The sequence below is a fragment of the Cyprinodon tularosa genome, unplaced genomic scaffold (genome assembly GCF_016077235.1).
Source record: "Cyprinodon tularosa strain WSP-4 unplaced genomic scaffold, ASM1607723v1 ctg772, whole genome shotgun sequence".
NCBI classification, from domain to species: Eukaryota; Metazoa; Chordata; class Actinopteri; order Cyprinodontiformes; family Cyprinodontidae; genus Cyprinodon; species Cyprinodon tularosa.
Genome location: NW_024039532.1, coordinates 99,092 through 121,253, shown reverse-complemented (window position 1 = coordinate 121,253; position 22,162 = coordinate 99,092). Strand labels below are relative to the sequence as shown.

At 40.6% G+C, this 22,162-nt stretch overlaps 1 long non-coding RNA gene across 1 annotated transcript in view; it reads left to right on the top strand.

The window, feature by feature from the left end:
* The first annotated feature begins 1,010 nt into the window (after positions 1–1,010).
* The window catches only part of LOC119773630, a 28,657-nt gene continuing 7,505 nt past the window's right edge, over positions 1,011–22,162 (top strand). Inside the window, exon 1 of the long non-coding RNA XR_005279439.1 lies at positions 1,011–1,116. This is a non-coding gene — a long non-coding RNA (uncharacterized LOC119773630). The remainder of the gene's footprint in view (positions 1,117–22,162) is intronic.

Below are 22,162 nucleotides of genomic sequence, written 5' to 3'. Positions count from 1 at the left end.
AACAAATACTATTCAGAGATGCTCTCCACACTTACTGAGAAAATCAATTTATTTATTTTTAATATATTTATGATGTTTAAAGTTTTGAAAACGTAACTTTTTCTAAGAATTACACACTGTTTTACGCAAGAAGATTAGGGCCACTGAAAAATAAAAAAGGTAACTGATTATTTCAGTATAATATGGGGAAAAAAGTCAGAACTCTGACTTTAATCTCAGAATTTTGACTTTAATCTTAGAATTCTGACTTTTCTCCCAAAATTCTGACTTTAATCTCAGAATTCTGACTTTTTTCCCAGAATTCTGACTTTAATTTCAGAATTCTGAACATGAAAGAAGATATTATAGTACGGAAGAGGATTAGGGCAACTGAAAAAAATTATTTAACAGATTTAAAAAAAAAATTTTAGTATAATATGGGGAAAAAAAATCAGAATTCTCAGAACAAAGGTCAGAATTCTGATATTTACGTGGAAATTCTGACTTTTCTCCGGTTTTACTGAAACAAAAAATTTAAATTAGTTACCTTTTTTTATTTTTTCAGTGACCCTAATCCTCTTCCGAACTATTTGGTGTGGGTCTGCAACATAAAATCCTCAAAATGCATTGAGGTTTGTTTTTGACAAAATGTAAAAAAAAAAAAATGTAAATGCGAAAGAATACTAAGATATTGAATCATTTGTTCAGCACATTTCTGTTATTTAAATACATTTAAGTATATTGTTTTATAAGACATATTTTTGACAAGTCTGCTGCTTCATTTCAATGACTCATTTATCAAAATTAGCCAATCCCTTACGCCACCTGGAATTCACAGCACTTCTTAGCACTCTGAACCAGACAGAACACGTAGAAACATTTTAAGGGATAATTTAACAACAAAAACAGAAATTGGAAAATAGCTCCCTGGGGCCTGCTGCCTAATACATCAGTAGGAAAGAAGCAGTGATCCAATAGAAAACTTTCTTCTCTTGGAATCATTGAGCAGCAACAATGACAAAGACCAATCGATAGAAAACTTTTTAAATCTCCTGCTGTGCTACCTAAACAGCTCCCTGTGTCGATTTGGACCAGCGTTATGAGTTTACTTTGGCAAAGCATGCTTCATTCACTGGGGTGAGTCATGGAAAAATCCCTTTAAGCTTACATCGCACCAAGAGGGGGAGTATATTTTCACAACCTCTGTGTGACCTCAGGGCACCACGGCCAGACAGAAAGATCTGTGAGTATCACAGGGGACTCCAGAGCAATATTGTGATATTGATGATTCTTCCCTTCAGTTTTCTTTTATTCAACTATGATGGGTCCATTTTAACTAGATAATATTTGGCTTATCATCCCAAAATATTATATTTTTTAATGAGTAATGTTTCTGTGTGCATGCACAGGTGGATGTCTTCTCCTAATGAGTCACTGTCTGTTGGTGTGTCTGCAGCTATTCATCAACACTTACCTGTGTCTGCATCTTTGATATTTGGAAAATATCACCAACATTACTGTAAGCCAAACAGACAGATTAAGTGCTTAAATAAAGCCATAATTAAAATAATAGTGGACATTTATGTGAAACTGAGGTGTTTGAATCATTTGTTTTTGCAGTATCGCTTGCTGTTGGCTGGGATCAGCAACTTGATTTAGCGACTCAGGAGAGACAATGGTTACACAGAATAAAAACTATTTAAGATCACAATAAATAATACTTCTAGGCACAAGCATAAAAAGTACGCTTTATTAGAACCCTTTATGTTGCACCAGTTAGCGATATTTGATGCAACAATAGCATCAGATATTTTCATAAATCTTCACATCTTCAACCATTAATACATCATAAGTGAAGACCATAATGATCAAGGACCAGTGTGAGCTTTCAGAGATGACCCCACCAGGATGGGAGAACCTGTTGTGTGGTGTGCCATTAATGTCCCTAATCTGCATACATTCTAATTGGGGGGGTTTCTGCTTGCCATATTTTCAACATTTTTGTCAGACAAACTCAGTGTATCAATCTTGTTGGACAAGCAAATGCTTCCAATCCTAAATCTCAACTAATATTTTTATTGGAATTTGTTTATAATTCTTTACTCTTTTGGATACTATAGCTGGCTGGTTGCATAAACCATTTATACACTTTTTTCAGTCACAAACCTTTCTCCTTAACAAGCAATCTTGTTACAAAGCTTTGACCTCTTAACATGGTAGAGTCAGCCAGGTAACATAGTTAGGCTGATTAATACCCACCCATTTCAATAAGAGGACTGGCAAAAAAAAAAATGCATTAATCCTTTCAAAGGCCTTTTCGTGAAAGGGGCAAAGGGAGCTTAACCTTATCCAAGTGGCAGTTACATTTGGTCTTCCCTGAATCTATGGAGATATCAGTTTGCTTAAATCTGTTCGTTATTGAAGATTCTCAGTGATCCTGGTCATAGTCATTCCAAAAAAAGAAAATTAAAAACAATCCACTGGACTTTGTTTCCAAGTTTGAAGATGTTTCGCTTCCCATCTAATAAGCTTTTTCCAATTCAAAATGCCAGGAATAAAGTTGAGTTTAAGGTTTTATACAGTAGCCCAACAAAGCCTTGCTTTTGTTTTGAAAACATGCAAAGGGACGAAGGGGTCCACCCTTTTAGAATGAGGGTTGTTTGGCTTTTTTGATTAGCCTGCAATGCCCATCTCAAACGACCTATTTTCTTTTTCCAAAATGTGAACATTCTGGTCCTTTGTCTATAAGGTGAGGATGTACCACAGAGTCTTGTCCCAAGGAGGTGGCTCTTCTGTGTTGGGCCATGCGTCTGTGGAGAGGTTGTTTGGTTTCTCCAATATAATGATCGGAGCATTCTTCACTGCATTGAACAGCATACACTTCTCTGCTCATATTTTGTCTGTGTGCTTTGTCCTTAGGATGTACTAGCCTCTGTCTAAGGGTCTTATTTGGTTTGAATTGTACTGGGATTTTGTGTTTAGAGAAAATCCTCTTGAGTTTTTACAGAGAATCCAGCAACATATGGGATGGAGATGTTTTTGTGTTTAATCTTCTAACGTTATGTTCTGCTGTGTGTCTTTTGGATTTCCTTGCTGATTTGATAAAAGCCCAGTGTGGGTATCCGCAGGTTTGAAGAGCATCTTTGATGTGTTTTTGTTCTTTGTGTTTCCCTTCTTTTTTTGTAGGGACATGCTCAGCACCATGTTGTAAGGTTCTGATGACTGAAAGCTTGTGTTCCAGTGGGTTGTGTGAGTCAAAAAGAAGATATTGGTCTGTGTGAGTGGATTTCCCGTACACTTCAATGTTGAGGTTTCCATCTCTTTCCATGCTCACCAAACAGCCCAGATATGGTATCTTCTCTGGTGAATTTGATGTCCTGGTCAACCGAGTTGATGAGTCATGTGAAAGCTTCCACTTCTTTTAGTGTGATTTTGACGAATGCGTCATCCACATATTTAAAGCAGTGGCTTGGTGGTGTTCCTCTGAAGGTGTCCAACGCTGTCTTTTCCATTTCTTCAATGTAAAGATTGGTTACAATTGGTGACACAGCAGATCCCATGGCACAACCATGATTCTGTCTGTAAAAAAAAGTATCCCTGAACTTGAAATAGGTTGTGGAAGGACAAAGGTCCAATAGGATGCAGATCTGGTCCGGAGTGAAATCAGTTCAGTTGTTGTAGTCACTGTCTTGTTGAAGACGTTTCCTGACTGTTTCCACTGCCTCTGATATAGGTATGCATGTTAAAAGAGAAGTAACATCACCATGGCACCAGGGTTTCTCCTGGTGCCATTTTTAAATGTTTGACTTTGTTTGCAGTCTTTGGAGTTTTCTATGTGGTGTGTTTCCCACCAAGGGGGCTAAAATATTAGTAAGCTGTTTAGCGATGTTGTATATTACTGAGTTGATGCAGCTGACAAAGGGTCTGAGTGGTGTTTCTTCCTTGTTAAGTTTTGGGAGTCCATATAAGCATGGAATGTCCTCCACTGGATATAATCTAAAATAAACTGAATGGTTAATTACCTTGTCTTTTTCTAGTTGTTTGAGGTAGTCTGTGATTTTCTTTTTGTAGGCGTTGGTTGTATCTCTTTTCAAAAATTCATATGTGTTGGTGTCACTCAGTAGAGTGAGAACCAACAGGCTTTGTGCATTTACCAAGCTGCTAAATGGTAAATGGCATGTACCTATATACCTCTTTTTTTTCCAAGTCAGAAGACTTGACCAAAGAGCTTTACAAAACATTCAGTCATTCACCCATTCACGCACAGAGTCACACAGTGATGGTGACAAACAACGTTGTAGCCACAGTTGCCCTTGGGCTCACTGACAGAAGTGAGGTTGCCATACTCTGGCGCCGCCAGGCCCTCTGACCACCATGCAGGTGAAGAGTCTTGATTAAGGACACAACAACGTTGAAAGCCAGAGCCAGACTCAAACTGACAACCCTCCGATTGCAGGGCAAACTACTGCACCCAACGGCACTGTTGCACTATTGTTACTTAATGACGATATAATTCAAGGAATTATATTTTATCCCTTTGAGTAGCTGGACTTTTCTTTTAAGTGTGCAATGTAAAACCAGTACTTCTACCTACATCTTCGCCTGACTTCTTCATAGTTTGCAGCTTGTAATATTTGTAGATTAAAACAGACTATTAAAGAAAACTTATTACTGACACAAACAGTTTGTGTACATTTATGTGGCTGCAAGGGTTTTGGATTAGTAGGGAAAAGTAGAGAAAATAAATGGTCACAGCTTTGATATTTACCTAGCTGTGAAAAGAACTTGAATAAACTGGAGCAGAGTTAAATAATAGCAGCAGATCTCTGAACAGTCCTCCACTACACAAGAAAATAGAGGTCAGACTGTGGAAGCTAGCAATTGAGCATTCATAGAAAAAAAAAAAAAATGCCTGTAAATAATTTCAGATAAAAAATAAGAGCTGGGTAATGGTAGCTATTCGAAGGTCCTAATCCCAACCTCCATATGAAAAATTATAAAGCAAAAAATAAATATACTTATACACAGCAGATATTTCCTAGTCTTGTACATGTCAGGGTTTTTTTTCTTTCTTTTAGATTTACACTTAGTGTGTTACTGTCAAAATTGTTTTGGATGTCAAACAGATGTAACACAAATATTGTACTGTTGTGTTGTAAAATACCTTTATATAGAACAATAGTGCAACTTTTTCAGGACTTTAAAATAAATTAAAACGATAAACTTGTTCCTGGTTTAGCCATGGCCAATCACATATGTATAGTTTAACCTACGTAGATATAAATGTCACTTCCATGGGAAGGGCTCAGAGTATAACAATGAAACATGGTGGAGGCAACATCATACTCTGGAATGGCTGTCTTCAGCAGGGGCAGGGGGGCTGGTTAGAGTTGATGGGAACATGGAGGAACCTAATTATGAGAAAGGCAGTCCAAGGTGGAAAAAACAACTAAGTCGCTGCTATGGGTCCATTTATGATCTATAACTTATTTGATTGTTTTAGGATAGATATATCACAGTTTTTGTTGGGATCCTCAGGCTTGCCCACCAGAGGGCGCCGAGGATCCTCTTCTGCTCTTTGTATTTTTTCCTTAGGGCTGGAGTTACTGTTGGGACCTGGAGATTACCCTCTGTCTCCTGCAGAGTGCGCCGTGTGTCTCCTAGGGCTGGAGTCTTCCTGCACACCTGTTGTTAATTTACCCATCAGGAGACCTCCCCTTTATAAGCTCCTGCCAGACCTTGCTTCCACGCCGCAGTGTTGATCTTAGTTGGTTAGCTTCCTGAGCCTTCTGTTACAGATTGAATCTTGGTTGTCTCTAGTGTGAGATCTGATTCTAATCTCTCCTTTGTCTGTGCCTCACAGGAAACCTGTCTCTGGTCTGAAGCTCAGGAAGAGCTGCCTCACAGGAAACCTGTCTTTGGTCTGAAGCTCAGGAAGAGCTGCCTCACTGGAAACCTGTCTCTGGTCTGAAGCTCAGGAAGAGCTGCCTCACTGGAACCCTGTCTCTGGTCTGAAGCTCTGGGAGAGCTGCATCACAGGAAACCAGTCTCAAGCCTGAAGCTCTAGGAGAGCTTAACCTGCTAATCTGCCCTGGTGAGCCAACCTGAAGGTTCCTATGTGGAATCACCCTGAAGAATCCTTTGTGGATATTCCCTGTTTTTCTCTGCAATGAGCTGGAAGCTCAGCCTGAAGAATCCTATGTGGATATTCCCTGTTGTTCTCTGAAGTGAGCTGGAAGCTCAGATCAAGGTCTGCCATGCTAGCCTGAAGCTAGATGCTTAGCTTCACATGAACTCTGCTAACCAACAGTCTCCGGTCCCAGTCAAGACTTCAGTTAACCAGCCCAACCCTGTTTCAGAACTCATTCATGATTCTTGTGTTTGTGCAACAATAAACTCTGTTTAACTTTTCCCCCGTTTCCGTGAGTGTTCTGCATTTTGGGCTTTACTCAAAGACCCATCATGACAGAACACTGCGGCCAAACACAAAGCCCAGCAGATCACCTCCGTCGGTGGATTGAGGAACGGGACGCTCAGATCCATGGACATACACAAACCCTCCGTGAGTTACAGCTGAATCAAACATTCGCTAGCCACTTGGTTAATGCTAATGCCACGTCAGCGGCACGTCCTGCTCCGAATCCACTTCCGTTTCCTAGGTCACCGGCAGTGACGTCACGTCCTAGTCAAGATAATAATCTTCCTTTCTGGTCAGAACCCAGCCCGTCGTTTTCTGCACTCAGCCCTTCTCTGCCTGAGAGATTTTCCGGCAATCCGAGTAAGCTCAGGAGATTTCTATTTCAGTGTCAGTTATTTTTTGGTTTTCATGAGTCTAGTTTTCTTTATGATAAGGATAGGATAGCTTTTGTCGTTTCTTTTCTGTCCGGTGAAGCCCTTGAATGGGCGGAGACCAGATTTCCGCCTAAAACTAGAGTTAACTGTACATATGAGAAATTCATCCAGGAATTTGAAAGGACCTTTAATCAGGTCACAAATAAATCCAGTGTTTCATGTGGACTTTTTGAATCTAAGCAGGGAAATAGATCCGTAGCCGAGTTTTCTTCCGAGTTCCAGGGAAAAGCAGCCGTTTCCGGGTGGAACGACTCTGCGCCAGTGGCGGCTGGTGAAAAATAGTTTTGGTGGCGCTGATATAGCCTAGTGTATGTCTCCAACTAATCCGGAATAAGAATTCAAATAAACAATTGCACAATACATACAATTTAACAGTAATGATTTAATTTACTATATAATAACAGTAACAGTGATGATTTTGGTCACTGTGACAGGGTTCTTTGGCCTCCAAGAATCCAGGCTCAGTCGGGTTACCGGTGTTGGTGATTTATTGTGCTCAAAAACTCAAAACAGGGTGCAAAAGAAACTAAACATATACAAGATCCTCTGGGCCTCAGCCTCTCTCCAGTTACCAGCAATGTAACAAAGAAACAGAAAACAGAAATGGCTGCTCTTCTTCCCACAGCCCTCATTAAATAGTTTAAGCCCCTCACCTCAGGCTCTCTTATTTCTGATTTCTTCTCATAAATCAGTTTTGTCCATATATTACCTCCACAAACAATTGATGTACAAAAACAAACAAATAATTTTTACAACTTAATTCTTTTACACAGATTCATTGACTTATTCAATTACACCAAACTGGGTTTGAACCCAGCAAAGACACAGCCAGACTGAAGATGACAAGTCCCCGTAGCATAAACACGTACACACACACACACACACACACACACACACACACACACGCACACACACACACACACACGGCTAACCCCACTGAAATATTAAGTGTGCACCCTCAATACGCCAGCAGGTAACCAGGACAGCTTGTGTGTTTTAAGTTAATGGAGCTACTGGGCTCAGTGCGAGTGAATTGGTCCTCACAAGCACAGTATAACAGGAATGTGTGTGTGGCGCGCAAAGTTAGAGGTTGTTTTAAGTGACGAGGTGGATTCGTCACAGTCACAATAACCATGACAGGAAATTTTCATATCCTACAACAGGGATGTTCCTCTAGCAAACGGGTAGATAAATAAGGATCTCACCGAATTTGGTGGAAGCTGCATCTCGCTCGTTACGTTCGCCATCACCTGCGCTTGGGTGCAGAAGCCTGTTAAAGCGCAGTATTTTCAGCGCCCCAAGACCATAAAGTTCTGAGACGCTGATTGGCCATTAAATTCACCTAGCAATAGTACATGATTGACAGATTCTCTGCAAATGTGGGTCTGTCTGATCAGCGCCCCAAGACAGAGACGGTAGGAGTCTGTCTGTGGAAATCCACAAATGAATGACAGTAGGTAGGGAAATGTAGTTTATATAATTTGTTTTTTCTTATAGGTACACACTCTAGAGAGTAAAACTGACATTTATGAGTTAATTTCTAAAAATATATTTTACGTTTCTCTCTTCTTATCAGGGAGGGCGGTGCCCCAGCGCCCCCTATGGGCCGGCCGCCACTGCTCTGCGCTCAAGACCGCTTATCTCCTAGCTCTGAATGAATCCGTTAGAAACGAGCTTACATTTTACGATGAGCCAGCTAACCTTGAGGACATCATAGAGCTAGCAATAGGGTTAGATATTGAACTGCAAACCAGATCCAGACCCGTCCAGCATCAGACTCAGGATTCCAGTTCCCTTCTGCGCCAGGTTAGTCTCAGCTCTCATTTACATGATCGTCATATTTCTCCTTCCACTAAGAAACTTAAGATAGGTCCAGTATTTTCACCCTGAAGCGTAGGAGCTCCCCACATCCATGAGTCAGATCTTTGGACTTATTTTTATGGGGATAGAGAGGATATCTTCCCCTTCAAGTCACCACATTCAGCTCCACACCAGCCAGATCCAGCTCCAGAACCAGAAAATAACCCAGTTAGACTTCAACCTGTTCCCATGCCTGATTCTCTAGCCACTGAACCAGTAATCCATTCAGGAACTCTAATCTTTCAACCAGTTAGCCTTTTGCCAGAATCAGCCGGTAATCCTGTTAGTTTAGCTCCAAAGACCCCTCGGCGTAAGAAACGGCGTCGCCTTAAATCAGCCCTGTGCCGTCCAGAGACCCCTAAGCTTAAACTTAAGAGGGTTTCAGAATTTGGTGTTGGTGAAAATGTGCCTCCAAGAGCCTCTCAGCAGGGGCCACAAACTGCCAAGAGCCCTCTACAGACGCTTCAAGCCACCTCAGAGACTGAACATGTTAATCCATGGGTGGTTTCCCCTGTTCCTGAGACGGAACCACAGTCGGTGGTTTCTCCAGTTCCTGAGGTGGAACCACAGTCGGTGGTTTCTCCAGTTCCTGAGGTGGAACCACAGTCGGTGGTCCTTCCAGTTCCTGAGGTGGAACCACAGTCGGTGGTGTCTCCTGTTCCTGAGGTGGAACAACAGCCGGTGGTGTCTCCTGTTCCTGAGGTGGAGCCACAGTCGGTGGCCTCCCCAGTTCCTGAGTTGGAGCCACAGTCGGTGGCCTCCCCAGTTCCAGATGTGGAGCCGTGGTCGGCGGGCTCCTCAGTTCCTGTCCAGGAGCCGCAGGTGGCGGACTCCTGTGGGCCTGTTCCTGGGACTCGGTCGGTGGTCCTCCCTGTTCCTGATCCGGAGCCGCAATCGGCGGGTTCCTCTGTTCCTGACCGGGAGCCGCAATCGGCGGGCTCCCCTGTTCCTGACCGGGAGCCGCAATCGGCGGGCTCTCCTGTTCCAGACCCAGAGCCGCAATTGGCGGGCTCTCCTGTTCCAGACCCAGAACCACAATCGGCGGGCTCTCCTGTTCCAGACCCTGTTCCAGAGCCACAGTCGGCGGTCTCCTCTGAGCCTCCTCCAGAGCCGCAGTCAGCGGTCACTACTGAGCCTGTTCCTGAGCTGCCGAGGAGGGGACGGGGTACCCCGTGGGGGTACCTGCTGAAGTTTGGGCGTCATCCTCCTGAGAAGCTGCTTCGCCTTTGGCCCCGCGGCCGGACCCCGGAGCGTCAGCTTCGCCTCCGGCCCCGCGGCAGACCCCCAGAACGTCGGCTTCGCCTTCGGCCCCGCGGCAGACCCCCGGAGCGTCATCTTCACCGCCGACCCCTGTGGCAGACCCCCAGAGTGTCAGCTTCGCTCCGACCCCGCAGCCGGCCACCTAAGACTCTGCTCCGTTACCGGATCCTCGGCCGGCCCCCAGAACCTCTGCCATGCCTCCGGCCCGGCGGTGGTCCCCCTAAGACGCTGCCTCGTCCCCAGCCCCGTGGTCGGCCTCCTGAGCATCTGCTACGCCTCCGCTGCCGGTTCCTCGGCCGGCCACCTGAGACTCTGTCCCGCTGCCGGTCCCTCGGCCGGCCACCTGAGACTCTGTCCCGCTGCCGGTCCCATGACCGGCCACCAGAGACGTTGCCCAAGAAATTTTTTGTGTTTTCTTTTGTTTTCGTCCACCATAAGTGGATCGTTTTTTGTTCTGGACTCTGGTTTTGTTTTCTGCCCTCCTGGCCTGTTTCCCCCTTCGCCCACCCTGGGCTGGTTGTTTTTTGGACCTTTTTTTCTGTTGGTTCTTGCCCTCCTCGCCCTAGTGCCCCCTCCGCCCGCCCTGGGTGGGTTGCTTTTGTTTGTTTTTTGGACTTTTTTTTTTTTTCAGGGGGCGTCTGGAATCCGCCCTTGAGGGGGGGGCTCTGTTGGGATCCTCAGGCTTGCCCACCAGAGGGCGCCGAGGATCCTCTTCTGCTCTTTGTATTTTTTCCTTAGGGCTGGAGTTACTGTTTGGACCTGGAGATTACCTTCTGTCTCCAGCAGAGTGCGCCGTGTGTCTCCTAGGGCTGGAGTCTTCCTGAGCTTAAACTTCCTGAGCTCAGGAAGAGCTGCCTCACAGGAAACCTGTCTCTGGTCTGAAGCTCAGGAAGAGCTGCCTCACTGGAACCCTGTCTCTGGTCTGAAGCTCAGGAAGAGCTGCCTCACTGGAACCCTGTCTCTGGTCTGAAGCTCTGGGAGAGCTGCATCACAGGAAACCAGTCTCAAGCCTGAAGCTCTAGGAGAGCTTAACCTGCTAATCTGCCCTGGTGAGCCAACCTGAAGGTTCCTATGTGGAATCACCCTGAACAATCCTTTGTGGATATTCCCTGTTGTTCACTGCAGTGAGCTGGAAGCTCAGATCAAGGTCTGCCATGCTAGCCTGAAGCTAGATGCTTAGCTTCACATGAACTCTGCTAACCAACAGTCTCCGGTCCCAGTCAAGACTTTAGTGAACCAGCCCTGAACCTGTTCCAGATCTAATTCTTTATCGTGTGCTTGTGTACCACAATAAACTCATTCATGATTCTTGTGTTTGTGCAACAATAAACTCTGTTTAATTTTTTCCCAGTTTCCGTGAGTGTTCTGCATTTTGGGCTTTACTCAGAGACCCATCATGACAGTTTTTAGTTGTCTCATATTAATGAATCAACAGGAGTTGTAAAATGTAATTAGTAAAAGTACAACCACTCTGTTGCTTGATTGTTGTGTTAATTTTACAACCTGATGCTGTCAGTATATAAGTATTCAAGATCACCTATTTTAAAGATTACAGCTCAGCCAATAATAACTAATTTATCATGACTGCATTTTAGCTCAGCAATTGCTCCCCTTTCCCAGATTTCATCAAATCTGTATGGAAAGCTTTATTAGTGGTGATGCTCTTAACAGGAAAATGGGCCTTAAATCAAATACTGTACTACATATGGTCCAATTAAAAGTTGGGCCAGTGCTTAGCTAATTACAAGGAAATCCTTAGTGGCCTGTTAAAGGGTAAAAAAGACTTCCAGCAGGATGACAAGCCTTAAAACACAGCTGGTGCATTGCTGGAAAGGATTTGTTCAAACCATAAATTTGTTTTAGAATGGCCTGGTCAAAGTCAAGATCTAATTGAGAATTGGATGCAAAACCTGAAAGCTAATATGGACAGACTCTCTTCATCTAATTACTATTTTTTTTAAAAGCATCTTGAAAAACTAAAATTTCTGTGAATAGCCTAACCGTTTTAATTGCAAAGCTGATACAGAAAAAGCCCAATAGACTACTATGTGCAAATTGGCCCATCTACTTTAACCTATTATCTCAGCTGTGGCCTATGCACTACCGTTGTGATATCCTAGCAAATTACTGCCTCCCTTCTTCTCTAACCTTAATGCTGCTCATGGAAACAGAACAATTGTTCTGTTCTGTTGTTTGCATTATTGTGAGTCTGATTCTTATTTCATCTCATGCTATTTGGCATCCCTCGATGACTCGCTATGATATTTAGTTAGATGTTTATTAAGACTAAAATACCCAAACTAAAGTGATCTTTATCCGCTAACAATAAAAATGGAACTCTGGCATTACCTCTCTTAACTAAAGTAGGCCTACTCCTCTGGTATTTGGTTCAATTTTGCTTCTGTAGATTCAGCTGGTTAATATTTTCCTGAAGTTGTATGACCTATCACAGTAATCAGAAACATGCCTAATTAGATTTATTGCCCTACTCCTACATACAAGACTGTATGCATATATAAGGCAGAACAGACATAAAACAAGATGGTCTATGTACACAGAAAACTTGTGACTGCTGTGTATGTGCTTGCACAGACATATCTGACTGACATGGGATTATTTTGTGTCTAAGCCACAGGGAGAGAGGGAGTTCCTGCCGTCTGATTAGGACCAAACACTGTCTGAGTCGTCTTGTGAGATGAGCTACTGTACTCTCATGAGTCTTTGAGGAGGAATCCTATGGTTTAGTCATCCTCAAGGCAAACTAGTGTGAGCAGAGCAGCATACACAGTAGCAGGGGATTAATAAAGGGAGACAGCAGGAAAATAAATACACCAGTTGTGTTTTTCCATAGACAAATACTTCAGTGACTATTACTGGTAGACATGCGCAGATTAAAGATTGCTGGGAATATTTTAGTCATTGCAGAAAAAGAATGATGAATCAGACATGAGCTTTTGTGTTTAGTCTAGTACATCTGTATTAATAGATTTTTTATCTAAATCACATTGTTCATCACAAGATGAAACTGTTTTTAACATAGTTGTTGCCCACCTCAGTGGTGGTGGTAAATATGTTATGTAATAAAGACTGTTATATATTGTAATGTGAACATGCCCAACTGGCTGTATGTTGGAACAATAAATAAAAGTGTGAATCAAACTCAAATCATGGCCAAACAGATAACTGCACTTGTATAGAATACATTTACCACAACTTCCATTCAAAATATGAGGGTTTTGTAACAAAATTATTCAAATCCAAGTAAAGCATATTTCCACTAAAAAACTCTTGACTAAAATTCAACAAAACTAAGCTACTATGAAGCTATTATGTAGTGATGAAAACCATATTCAATACTATAAAAGCACTTTGAGAGAACAGACCTTCGCCAAGCAGCAAATTTTGCCCCAAATTGTTACCTAAATGTTTCACATGATCTGGATCATTACCATGTTTAAATTACTTGTTCCTGGGCATCAGGCGCACCTCTGGTAAAAAAAACAAAACATCCATAAAATCTGTAAGTTTTCAATTTCACACCTTGACGATTTAGCCAGCGTATGAATGACGTACAAAAAAATCTGACAAAAACACTGGCATATATTGGATATGTTTTTGGTCAGTTTTGTATAAGTTATGAGCACGGTGGAGCATGCTGACACACGTCGACATAAGTACGTCGAGTACATACCTTGATGTATGCCAGCATATGCTTATATGTGGGCCATAAGTTACAGCTAAGTTTAGTTACTCATAAGTCGTGGTGTCTAGCTTATCCAAAACCTATAAGTAACTTGTGTGTAACTTATGCGTAACTTATGAAAAACGTATCTCCACATTTTGAGTATGTTTGGCTCAAACTGCTGCTGTGAAGCAGGATTCTCCACCATGAACATAATCAAAAATAAATATGGATCCAGGCTCACGAATGAGCACCTTGATATGTGCTTGAGAATGGCTTTTTCGCCATTTAAACACTGTTTTATAAGCCTTGCAGGGCAACCTAAAGCCCACTTCTCTCATTAGTTTGCCGTGTAAGCAGCTGTCGGCAGGGGCAGTAAGGGCAGTTTCTCTTTCGCTGGTGGCTGTCGCTCCGCCATGACTTCCACGCGCGTCCTCCTGACTGCGCAGGTTAAGCGGTGGGGGTGGGGGGGTGGGGGGGTATCAGCGTGTGTGAGCGGTGATTGACACTCCTTCAGACGCTCCTCTGGCTGTGATTGGTTGTTTTGACTCGTCTCAAATTTTTTTCTCCAGATTGAAATACAGGCAGTAGGCGGGACCAATTGAAGCAGTTTTTTTCACAGGTTACATATCACATGTACTGCTGTCTGGGCATAGGGACAGTTTTAGCCAATATGACAAAAAAGTGATTTTTAAAAACTTACAGACTTCAGCTTTAAGCTATAAAAAAGAAAGAAAGAAAAAAACGGTCAGTAAAGGTGTTTTATAAAATATGTGAATCAGGAAACTGTCTATATAAAAAGCTGAGCGATTGTTGTTCTCTACTTAAAAAAACAGATTCTAAAATGTAAAAAACATTTTCTTGTTTTTTTTTCCCTCTATTTTTTATTTCAATAGTCAATGTATAGCATGGATGCATAAAATCCAGCATTTTATTTCAGTGTTAAATTCTGTTTAAAGATATAGATTATAAATAAAAATGTCTCCGGATCTTTACTGGTTGATTTTCTTTATTCTGTCCCCACCCACTGATTTTTTATTGGTTACCCCTGATAAATGTGATCAGACTGTAGCTGATGCTCTTTTTCATGACAGAGCCTCTAAGGACATCCTGTGACCCAATGGGGGTCCTCCATGTAAAATTGCTGTTCCCAAGAAGCTAACCCACACGGCTGAAATAATGCCACATGCTGCTGGAAAGAGGAGTGAATCAATTATCTTATTGTTTGGTGGTTTCTGATTATTCAAATCATTCTTGAAAATATCAATTTACCAAAATAATGCTTTATCTACTGGTACCCCTTTGTTTCATGAGTTGATCTGAACACATTACAGTTTTTTTTTTCCACAAATGAAAGAAGGAATAGACAATTAACAGATGAATAGGATTTTAAGTTTTATATTTCAGATGAGCATTCAGATGCATTGTGTTTTATCTTGTGTTTTATTATGTTTTTCAGGTGACACCTCCAAGTGATTATAAATCATACTTGGAGTATATCAGAATATGTTGAAGTGCAATGTAGAGTCATTAAGGTTCAAAGGAAAATGTTATATCCAGAGGCAAAAAAAAGAAAAGATAACATCTCTAGAAAATATTATCTTTGGCTCTGGCAACCTTTTTATCTGTCGAGATTCTTCTTAGAACCTAATGGGGCTTGTAATGACTTTGACAGTTGTTCTCTCATCACTTCTCCTGTGTCCTATTAAAGCAGTTTATTGGTGGAAGCAGGCTTTCTGGATCATTTCGGTTGCCAAATATGCCTGTTCACTAAGTCCCAAATCCAATGTAAGGATGCTTTTCCCATTATCCTCAGATGAAACAATGCAGGCCATGTTTGCTGTATTATTTCAACACATGGTTTCTTTTCTCTCCCTCTGTGTGTCTGTTAACAATTCACAGTTGGGCAACACAGGTAATACAGTCATATTAATTTAAAAAAAAAACATTAGGAAATCCTAGCCAATCATCTATTTGGTGATCTGTGTCATCAGTTGTTTTTCTAGGACCACTGTCTTTATTTGTATGAAGAAGAGAAAAAGCAGTCCACCCATGTGGATGATGCTGACCATTAAACCCCCTTAATGGAAACAATGAGACTACTACAGTCTTTCCATTATTTTCATTTCTATCTGTAAATCTGGCTACTGTTGATGGATTTGGATGTTTGGAGACAAGTTTAGTTCTGATTGTGACAGTCAAGGATTATTTGTTATGGTGTGAGGGGAAAAAGGGAACCAAGTAGCTCAGAATCTGTTCAACAAGATAACTGAGGCACTGCAAGTTTTTGTTTACCTTTAATTAAAAATCAGATATTAAAAATCTTTTAAGACTTTTCGTACTTTTCCATATTTTGTTATATGTCAGCAAATTGCATCGTGATTAGGGAGATTTTTTTAAGGAAGACAAACACAAAAGGGTACATAATAATAATAATTGCCATTATTTTAAACATTTTCAATAATTTAAACAGTGTCAGGTGCATCTAGCACCTGACATTGTTTAAATAATGACGAAAAAATCAAAAGAAAAGTCCTTCAAAAGAGTCAAGCTGGTTAATTTAATTGTGGGATAGACACAGCTGTTTTGTGAATACCTCAGGGGTTTGATATAAACATTAGCTAACAAACAAATACAAAAGAGTGATAAACATATTTGAAAGGTCGGCAAAAAAGATATGGTTACATTTAAAGAAGAGTTTAGTTATTAGCACTGTTCAAGCCAAGATCCATCTGAATTTAGAGAGGTAGCCAAGAAGCCCATGGCTGCTCTACAGGTGTCATGTTTGTTTGTAGATTTCTTTTACCCACATGCATAATCACCTGGTGAATGAATTTTAATGTTTTATTTACAAAAGCAACAAGAATCTGGAGATGGAGAACTGCAGGAAATCAGTTGAGCTTTCTTGTTGGTCCATGGTGAGAAAGCAGACTGATCAGTAAGGAGACTGGCAGGACTGCGCTGTCCACGGGTGTTGCACACCTTAGCATGCTGCTGCACACCTGGGAACATTTCTCAATCAAGATGACTAGCGTTTTGTCATCCAGCAAAGGATCACATCTCCTCCAAAAATCATCTGATACCAATATAAACAGGAACTTGCTTAAACTTATAAAGAAACAGAATTTGTTGAAAATGTTTTCCAATGCAATATAAAACAGATTTCCTTTCAGTAATGTTTGCTGTTCACATTGAGAGTTTAATTCACTGTACAATACCTCATTATCTAATTTTCCTTTTGTAGTTATTTAGATTATCTTGAAGATAGCTCTATCTGATAAGTTCAAGCAAAGGTTAGTAAAGTTCATGCTGTATTTTAAGCCTCCAGTCTATACCCTTGCTTTGCTGCAATGGAGACCCCATTGCTTAAATTAAAACCATGTCTGTTCTCAGAAAAGTCGGTCCTAAGTTTACAGTAGGACCATAACCTTCCTGTGCCTTTTTTCCCTGATTCTAAAATGACCTTCCTGCTAGGCCATCCTCCCCATAACTGTTAGCCATGTTCATCTCACCTACCAACCCTGTCAGACTGTTTTATGTCTACCCCTGATGAATTATTGCCTGTACTCTGTGGAATTCTCCTTTCTGGTAGTTTCAAACATCTGAGGTCCACATGAGGCCAAACGGTCATCTGCCAGAGCTCCTCCTCAGCAGCTGCCTGAAGCTAAAGTATGAACTGTAACTCCAAACACAGTCAGTCTGCGATTCACACACAATTTGATTCATGGATATTACAGAAATACACAGAGGATACCATGAAAGCACATCTCTCTTAGAGTAAGAGTAAGACGGAAACCATAAATATCTAACGAAAAAAAAAAATATTTTTTTCAAAATAAGTTCTAAAATAAATGTAGGAAAAGGTAACAATGTCACACCCATGGGATAAATAAAAAGCTCTAACGTGTTTATGCGTACATGTAAATTAAGCTAATATTTTCAACATGACCCTACAGTTTGTCATTTACTGTACGGTATGTGCCAGTGCTTAACATACTACTTAAGAAATGGCAGCAATAAATATTTTTTGGACAGAGTACATAGTTGGTTTAGTTTCCAGTTGTTGGGGCATTCCTACACGTAAAAGGAGTAAAATATAATGTAAAATATTTTCAGTGCGTGATGGAACTCGTTGGACACCTGACAGATAAAGCTTAGTCTGTTATGCTTCTTCACTGCATTTTTGTGGATCTTTAAATGACACATAACAGCAACAATATGATGACTGTAGAGGGCCGACAGCATAACTGAAAGTGTGATTCTGTGTTTAAATACTGCAAACAAACCCTTAAAGTTGCAACATTTCACCAGTAAATGTTTAAACATTTTGTTCTCAATGAGTGGTTCTTAAAGTTAGGGTCAGGACCCTACTTAGGTTCATAAAGCTAAATGTATGGGGCCTTGAGATCATACAATGTTCATTAAAAAAACAAAAAAATTACTTTGATTTATCTGCAGATAGCCATCTAGGAAAGGCTTGGGATTTGTACCATTCAAATTTCATTTGAATGATACAATTTTGATGTCCCCAACCTGGGAATAAGAGTCAGTATTCAAAAGTGCCTGTTTTAGGTACCATGCTAACCTCATCTTAAACACTAGGCTTATTTACCTGTAGTAAACGATGATGATGATGATGAGTCGGCTACCTAATGTTGCTAGCTGCTGACAAGGAGAAACTAAAGGAAGGTGCCAAATGCATGAGCTTTTACTTTGAATATAAAGCTATAAAAATGTGCAATCATCAGCTTTGAGAAAAATCTTAGCTTAACCATTAATAGCATTCTTGTCACTGGCTATTGCAGGGACTGTAATCTCCATCCAATTTTGAAAAGTTAAGCACTGGGCTTATTGAAAACACCGCAAGTTTGAGCTCCTACTTCCTACTACCTTTGGTGGGGTCAACAGTAAGAACAATAGAAAATAGAAACTGATTACATGATGGACATGTATATTCATGATGCTGTTCAAATTGGGACTACAGCTTTCCAGTAAAAATCTACAAAAACAGTCATAAAAAAATTAAGAAAACAAACAAATATTTAGAAAACCCCGAAAATATAAAGGTGTGTACATTAGTATGTGTCACACAGAGTAAATGCGAAGAAATAATGGGTTTTTGACAAACTCTGTGAAGTTGGCTGCGCCTATACATGCTTTATGCAAAGGATTTCGGGCAACCATATCACACCTGCCGGAGTGATATAGGAGGTGATACACAGCAGTTTCCTTGACGGGCTCTTGGCTGGTCCCCTGCAATTCCTTTTTAAAAATCAATCCTTGTACTAAAACTTTCTTTCATGATTTGTGGACATTAAGATCTAAAGAGAAACGCCTTCTCCTGGTCAGACCCTGTAATTCAGATAAAGTTTGGAGTCAGAGTAAAAAAATATGCATGCCCAGGAGCAGGAGGGGGTCACTCCACTGCCAGGAAGTTGGAGGGGAATTTTGCTGGGAATTGTAGGGAAGTGGGCTGCCATTCGATTGGAATTTGCCCGGGAAGGGCCCTTTTGAATAGGTGCTATGTTAATTAAATTGGCGATAAGAAGCATGCTGCTTCCATGTTCTTATCGATTTGGACATCTGTTGAATTTGGACTCTAGTAGGGTTAATGTGGACCAACAGTTACAAATGGTTATCTCCCCTATTAAAAGGACAAACTGGGGTTAACTTGGTAAACAAGTTTGTCTTATTCAGCTAAAACATTTGTGGTTTGAGACATCAGTTGTAACCTGAAACATAACATGATTTAACAGTGTTCTTATTTGCACATATAAGCAATAAACATACTTTTTGCCACAGGCAACTATCAGACCTTGAAAATTTAAGTAAGCCTGCATGTTTAACGCAGCCATACTTCAGACAGAGAATCTTTCAGCTTATAGCAGTAATAGCTTACAACTGGAAAACTTGTTAGCCTCAAAAGCAGAGACAAGAAAACCCTCTTTCCTTCTGGTCTGGAAGATTTGTATGATGATGTAGGGCCAAAGGTCAAGGCTGTAACATGTTGAGGTGAGGTGTGCCAAAAGCTGTAAAACAGTCTCCAACTGTTGGCCTGTATTCACATTGACAGTTGCCAAACAAATGTTCCTTGAAAGTGAATTAATTTATGGTTTTGTCAAATTGGGTTTTTTTTCACATTAGTTTAACATTATATACATTTTGCATCTTATTTTTTTTTTTAAATCGACATACTGTAACAATGAAAAGATTTTAACGTGTACAAAGAAAAATCTGAAAAATGTGCCAGTACATTCTTACTTCACACAGTAAAGTCCTACAAACTGCTTTAATAGATCACTTAAACAGAAAATATAGTAATTTGCATGTTGTTTAATCCCAATATACATGGAACTGTTTTATAAAGGCTTCATAAGTTCTTTAGAACACATTTATAAACACTGATTATCCTTTAAGAAAAAGTTGAAAGAGATCAGTATCACTGGAAAATCTATCAAGACTCATCATCTACCCTAATCTACAGACAGGACAAGAAGTGGATTAAATGGACGATAAGGGCATTGTCAGGGGCCTGCGGTGATTCTGGGACCCGCATTAATTCAAAACTTAAAATTTTTTTCTTACCAAGCTACAGAGACCACAAAGCTAAACTGTAGAAGGAGGAACTTAGGTCAGGAAAATGTTCAACTTTTCTTTCCTAAAGACAAAACAATGCTGTTTTTATTTCTCCTTAACTTCATCACTTTTCAAGTGAATATTAATATCTTACTCCTCTTTATTTTAAAATAACCATTTCTAACATATACAAGTTCTAGACTCATATGAAACAAAATAGAAAACAATTAATCTTTGAAAGTTACATTTAGATTGGACAGCATGGTATCCATTAAACTGGTAAAATCAGGCCTAAACCTTCATGTTTTTATAAAAGGTAAATCCGCAAGGATCTGCCATCTTGGTGATGAGAACCAAATCAAAGGTGTGAGAAACCGGATGAATTTTAAGAGATTATAAAGTGAAATGCACATAAATCCCGACTTGGCCTTCTCAGATCCTTCAGGCTTAAATATAAATGTTTTCCAGATTATACTCTGTGTTTTATCAATGTTCTTTTATTTTCTTTAAAACTATGTTCCATAAGACGTAGAAACATTTAGAAGATAGAGTTGTGGCCCCAAGAACCCCCCTTAAATTGCTGAGGTAAGGAACAAGGGTTGAAATATAATCACTTTGACCCAAATAGATTTAGCAGTTACTCTGCCTCAGACCAGGGACTCAACATATGCAAAAACCATCAAGAAGATTTGATCATCGTCAGACATGATCTTTCTCCTTCCTTTGCACAGAGTCTGGTATAAAGAAACACAGTTGTGCAACACTTATTGCCATGCAATTTGTAACCTGTCTAAAGCAGGTGGGAGCTGTGAAAGTGTTACATAACAATACCCAGACAGGCTGTGTTGCAGCTGAACCTGAGTTCACATCAAAGTCCTCATTTTTCAGGTGAAGTCTTGTTTTATAGGAAGATACCTTGAAGAAGAGAAAATTACTAGTACAATGTTGGAAAAAAGACACTCAAAGTAATAAGCAAGGATAATGCCTATAAAAGAGATCATGCTGAACTAAAGAGGAAGAGGAGGGGACTTTGGAAAACTGAAGACAAATGCGTACTGCAAGATCTCAGGGATGCAGGAGCAGTTATAGGTTCTTAAATTCCATTGTTTCGCGACTGTTAAAAAGCAAAGCTTGCACATCTACAGTATCAGTCCCAGAAACAGTCCTTCTCCAGGAGACCCTGCAGAGCCTTTATGTTGAAGACCAAAAGCTGCAGAGATGAACTAATGGAAAATCCAGGCCCAGAAGCTTGTAATTGCTTCATTTGATAGCCTCAATTCTTTTCTGCCTCCAACCTTCTTTTCCTTCTCTGATGACAAACGCTGATGGGAACAAAAACCAGAAAATTCTAAGAGGTACGCATGCATAGGTTTTCCGGCTTGTGCAATTTTTCCATCTTTCCCCTTTAGACCACAAGGCTCACACACTGGTATGCTGATCTTGCAGCTAAAGGGGGAGGTGAGGGCAAACGTGTGTTTAAATGTTGTGGGGGAGAAATTTGTGTGTTATGTCTGGTGACTGTTTCTCCGCCCATTAATGGCCTTTAAGGGTCGGAACATGTTTCAATGACCAATCCTACAAAGCGGGTTTAAAGCATACACATGCAAGCGCATGACAGTCTCTGGCTTACTTTTAGGCTATTGCTAAAAAAACCATAAACACATTTTTGTTTTCTATGGTGGATTTAAACAACACATAACTTTAATACATTTTAGTATATAGATTGGTTGCAAAAGTTTAAGTCACAAGAATTCTCTAACTCTCAAATGGTAAAATTATTCATACACATTTTAAGTGTAAGGAAGCTCAATTTGAAGAGTTTGCACTGGTTTGTAGCCATAAACAAGCTTCAGACAATTTTGGCTAGATATTTACCAGATCCACTTCTCAGAACTATGTAGAGGTAATTTAACTCAGTCAAGTTCCTACCATGTAAGGGCTTTTTTTTTCCAT